The following is a 6078-nucleotide window of genomic DNA, read 5'->3' on the forward strand; positions in this document are numbered from 1 at the left end:
GTATTAGATGGTTCTCTCTGTTCCGGTGAGGAAGCCCTGTGCTGGCTTTCTTCCACCCACCCTGCCCTGTGCTGGCTGCATGGAGCATCTGGACTATCAGTGAACCTGATTTTCAAGTTCAGGAAGGATGTGTGGGCAGGTGCTAGTGCTGCTCCTGGCTGCCAGCACTGGTGTACAGGTCCAGCCCACCCTTTTAGTTAGTGGCTGAGAACAGCAAAAATGCTGAATGCATTCTAACATGGAAAAGTTGAGGAAGAAAAGGAAATGGTGAGCTTTAACTGAAGAGACATAGAGAAAACATTTGTACAGCTTGTCTCACTAATTAATTTATTAGGCTGGACATGGAGTCAGGAGGATAGTATACACAAACATAAGCGCCTCACTACATATTTTCTTTGACATCGGAATAAAAGGATGTGAAAGAGTAGAAATTAGACACCTAATCTGGAACTGTAATTTAAACAGACCTGGCCTGTTGGGCCATGTCTATGGCTGCTATGTCATTACTGTGGCATTTGAATCACAATGTATAAACATGAGAAAACCAGTATTTGGGCAGAAAATGTGGAGCATATGTGGCACACTAGTGTGTGTTTACAGTGTGACCTTGGTTTTTAGTTCAGGTGTAATGCCTGTTTCTATTTGGTGTTTTTAGAGTGCTTGCACTGTTCTTGGTGGTGATAATTTCCACTCACATAGAAATGATACTTCAGAACAATGTGATCTCTTAGTAAGATGCAGTAAGTCTGTACTGGAAGTACCCCAGAGCTGTTTGGTATTTCAAGCTGATATTTCTGCACTCTACCCTGCTTTTTCTGTTTTTTCAGAACTGCCACGCTCTTTGATTTTCCTGTGGCTGAAGTATACTGATCTTGATAGTACCAATCCTTCTTGGAAAAGGGAGGAAGGAAAAGCCACAGAACTTTGGACAAGGCATTTTCTTAATAGAGACAAGAAGGAGCCAGACAGTATATTGTGAAGGGAGACAGGGACGATACAGAGCTGCTACAGAGCGGCCACTTGCGTGTCTTAGCAGAGATTTGCTTAAGTGGAAATGCTTGCATACAACATGGTTGCTGTTGCATCTCTGATCAAGGTAACCTAGACTTGAGTTAGTGCATTCTGAAAATGAAGGTCCGTTAGGAAATAATGCCTGGAGCCTGTATCAGTTTCTTTTCTTGTAAAAGATAGGTGCTCTTGAAAATTTACTGCAGCTTGACTAGGCAGTTACAAAAAGACTCAGGAGACTGGGCTAGTTGCATCAGAGAGGGCATAAGAAGGACCCTCTAATTTTTTTGCTTAAGGCAGGTAAATGGTTTTTAATGACGCTTTCTGTGTTATTTGTAGAAACCAATTTAAAGATGTGCTAATCTGAAAAACCAGTGACTGACTTCCACCTTGCATCTCAAGTGTTTGCTGTAACACATACAAGTTTATTTAAAACACTCTTCCCTGGGCTACAATTAGATAATGCATTGTGAGTTAATTAAAGGCAGCAGCTTCTCTGTTGCTGAGCCTCTTTTTTCTGCCTGAGATTGTTCTCTGAGACAGAAAAGATGGTAAATCTAAGCTTCACCTGGGGCGATGAGAAGATTAGAGAGTATACAGAGATGCTGCAGGTGGCATTGTTACCACTGTAGCATAACAGCTGGGAAATAAGAATAATTGCATCTTATACTGTAGAGGTTCAAGTCACTATTTTTTCATAAATGTAATAGGAATTAGAAACCATACAGTTGGAAATAACTACATGCAAATATTTTAGTGCTAAATTGCTAGAGGCCATGGGAAGTAGGATGAAAGTGTAGGTGGTATGTGCATTTTTATCTGACGCATGGTAAAATGAGCTGTAGATGAATTGCAAGATCTTTCAGTTAGCAGAAATGTAGATATCCTCCTTCTACAGAGGTTTGAAATGGCAGAATTAAAGGCATTAGGTTATTTTCTCCAAGAAATGTTATGCTTGTTTTTTTCCTGTGGTTGTTTCTTACCTTTTAATACAGCAGTCCCAGCTTATTTGTAGTTATAAGATACCAATATCAATTAAGTTTTATCACCTCTCATTTACTCTAAGATTCTTTGGAGTCCATAGCGTGCTTTTTGTCCTGTAGCAGGTCTAAGGGCTCTTAATACAATCAGAATGTGGCATGGCTGGATTTCCATTTAGTTTACTTTAGTGGACATGTGCATGTGCTGAGCTACTCTGTGCCTGAACAGGTACAGCACTTATGATCTTCCATCACTAGGCAATTACCCATATTTTACTCTGTATTTCAAGGAAAAATTATCAAAGTTATCCTTTGTTTCTATGCCAAACTTAACTTCTTCCCCTTGTCTTGAATTCTGCTTGGTACAGGTGATACATAAAAAAAGCTGTGTCAAGGAGATACACCCAAAGGAATAAGTGCGTCACCAAAAAGGAAAAAAAAAAAGTTAGTTTGGAAAAGTCATTTCAAATAATTGAAAAAAAAAAAAGTGATTGATTTTATCCCTGAACAAGGATAAAATATCCCTGAACAGGGATAAAATAAGAATATCCCTGAACAGGGATTAAATGCATGCAGCTGCTATTGCAGCCATTTGGAGAGTTACTTCTCTGACTTTGGTATTGCTAATAATGTTCTTAAAAATGCACTCCTATTTCCAAGCTTTTGCTCAGCTGGGATATGAATGCCTGCAATTGGTAAAGCTTCATCCTTCTCCCTTGCAGATCAGAGTTTTACCCTGTGAAACCCATGAGCAGATTTAAATGCTTTATTTCTTCGCCAGCCTTCAGATTGCAAGCTTCCTATAGGGTAGAGCAGAACCAGAAAAGCATCTGGCCATTGGCACACAAGTGATTGGACAACACAGCCTCCTGAGGATGGAGCTGCCTCCAGAAAATGAGCTGGAACAGGAGTCAGACCGCTCAGCCTGCAGAGCAAACACTGCCTCTGTTTCATTTCATTAGGGCACACCAGCATTATAATTTTCAAGACCAGCAAGCTAATTGTATTTGTATTGTTTTCATCGGCTGCAGAGTCTTGGAATTCTCTCTTACGGCTTTCATTTATGAAGATTTATTTAACATTTTTGTATATATATTTTGGGAACAGACTCAGTGTATCTTCCTGTACTGCATGCCTTGTCCTCATTTGAAACCAAGGCAGGCAAATCAGATTCTGAAGTCATAAACCTACAAAGAGCCGAAGACATGAAGAACTGAGTCATCCTAAAATTAAGTAGCTGTAGCATTTTGCTTCTCTATGGTCATTAAGTGGATAGTTTTATATTCTGTTTCAGAAACCTGAGGCACTTCATAAATTGGAATAGCAAGAAGTGGAGATATTAAAGAAAAATTTACCTGGAGCTCTTACCTGGAAGTTTTTATTTCAGTCTGCTTGAAGTGAGCCGCTTCCATTTTAGGTGCTGAACAGACGCATACACCACAGAGGTGCTGCTGGCACCATTGCCACCTTCCCCAGTGCCTCAGAGGCTGTGCTCTCCCCCTGGTCAGGCAGTGGTCACTGCAGATACCAGGAGAGGGGGCAGAAGAGGTGGCCTCCATCCCACTGCTCTAGAAATAACTCTTCGGGCAGGGATCCTACCTAGCAGTGTGTAAAGGCTGTTGGAGTAGGTAAACATGACAGATGGTGAGCTTCAATATCGCAGCTTTGGGAAGGAGCAGAGACAAGGGCTGGGCTGCAGTGGATCCCAACAAGAGAAAACACTCAGCCTCAGGTGTGCAGAGTGTACCCTTCAGAGGACCAGATGCAGCAAGTGGAGGTTTGGGTTGCATTAAGGAAACGTGTTGCACTCCACAAGCAGTTGCAGCAGGAACTCACTTGCTTAATCCAAGAGTATTTGGCCACCATTTCATCAAAACAGAACTCCCTCTGCTTTCATAATTCTACAGTTTTTGCTTGGTTGGGGTTTTTGACAGATTTTCTTCAAATCTACTTCAAATTTCTTAACAGTTGAACTGCTGAGTTCTGCATGGGGTTCAAATCCAGCTGAGGGGTAGAGTGACATGAACTTGATTTGACAAGGGTTTCAGCTGCCTTAGGCTTTCTGCAATTGCCAGGCTAGCTGATAGTAGCTTCAAGTTTGGATGTTGCTCAGAAACAGTTTAAAATGAAACCGAAATGTTTCCTGTTAAGCAAGTGGCACTTTGCATAGTGTCTGACAGACCTGACTTAGAATATCCGTTCTGCTGGTGCCTTGTCCTCTGACGAAGCAGTGAAACTTTGTGCTCCAGGAAGCGCAATGCCTGCTGGCCTATAAGGGGGGAGGATCCCCATCTTCTTTTGGGTGCTGTTAATTGAATGTTCAAGGTTGGGTTAGTGGCAAGACCAGCAAGAAGATCATGTTTACCCACCCAGTCAAGGAATAGGGATGAGGAATGTGCGTGCTCAGACAGTTCAGGTAAGATTTAGCTGGTTTTGCACAGAGTGAGAAAGTGATGTACTCCTGGAGTGCTATCAGTTGAAGGGTAGTGCACCCAGCAGCTTCTCCTGTCTCCAAGGCTGGGATGGGGATACGTTTGAAGACTGGAATGCCAGACCTGGGCGGGTTGTGTAGCTGCAGAATTCTCCTCTGGGTGAATACATTGCTTCAAAACAAACTGGTCCTGAAGTCTTTCTAAGAGTTTGCCCTGGCTGCTGGGCAAATGCTCCTCAAAAATCCTTCTACTTTTGTTTTCTATTGAGTCTGTTGTAGCGATCAACCATTTGATCATGTTCTTCTTCTTTGTGATATGTACAGAAAAGCAAACCCATATGCATCTCCTTGCTGAGGAGTCCTGGAAGGCACAACTGGGCTATTGTTCATTGCTGCAGTTGACTCCACTGATGCGAATGAACCATGTGCTGAATGTTTAATATAAACTGAGTTATGGATGAGTGACTTGACCAGATAAAAGCAAAATAACACCCGGAGGGAAGTGAAAGCAGCCAAAAAGAAGTTATGTCAGTGTTTCTGATAAATGGAGATACCTGCCTTTTTTTTACCCTCAAGCAAAAAAGCAACTCGATCTTGGGCCATAAATGCAGGAAATGAACAAATCAGCTAACATGGTATTGCTTAATCTAGCAGACAGAAATATAATGGAGGTCTAGTGGCTGGAACATGATGCCAGATATTAGCAATAAAATTCAAATTATAACTCTTTTTTCAGCAAAGGAATTTTTCTTTAGAACAAATTGCCAAGGAGTATGTTTGATCCTCTGTCATTTGAATATACTGGTAGTTTAGCTGTAACTTCAAGGCTTGATGTGGGAATTAGTCTGATTTTTCATGGTCTGCACTATGCAGAAGGCAGGCTGCATCTGATCAAAGTTGCAGATCAAATCATAGAATCAACCTAGGAAAAAATACAGCTAAATTCAAGTGGGAATGGGAGTTGTTCACATTGACCATTACTAACATAAAGGGCTCTTGCATTAACTAGCACAAGTGATAGTGGTCTACACATAAAAGCATCTAGATATAATTTTTCCTCTCTTGTTGACTTCAAAGTGTTTCTCCTCACTGTTCATTGCCTCCATAGGAATCCCATTCCTCCCACCAGGTCACTTTAAAAAATAAAGAAAGGCCTTATTCAAAGACTTTCTGAGAAGCCTAATTCTTTACAGTTGCAAAGCAACTTCTTCTGTTCCAGAAACTTTTTTTCCATGTCCCGAAACACAGTTTTAAACTCCAATTTGCCAGGCTCTGTGGAGACTCCCCTCAGAGAAAGATAAAAGTTTAATTAAATATTAGGAGGAAAGAAAAATGGTGGAATCAGGAACGACCCATGGAAGTAAAATGTAATTTCTCTAAGTAATTCTGGCTGTTGTCTCAGGAGCATGTGCTTGTGCATTGAGGGCATTGAGGGACCGATCCCTTCCTGTTGTGGCTGCCGCAACTCAGCTTGGGTTTTTGCTTGTTTTCCAGGGTCAGGAATAGCCTCTATGGCAAATCAGTTTTACATTTCTGCTGGCAAATATCTTAAATATTTAATGACTCTGAAATAAGTTTTGATGTGTTAGGCCAACCGGAGTGTTAATAAGTGAACCGTGGTCCTGCAGCTGCACTGGACTGGTCAACTGGTTTGTCCCA

Source organism: Calidris pugnax, unplaced genomic scaffold (genome assembly GCF_001431845.1).
Source record: "Calidris pugnax isolate Ruff unplaced genomic scaffold, ASM143184v1 scaffold273, whole genome shotgun sequence".
Lineage (NCBI taxonomy): Eukaryota > Metazoa > Chordata > Aves > Charadriiformes > Scolopacidae > Calidris > Calidris pugnax.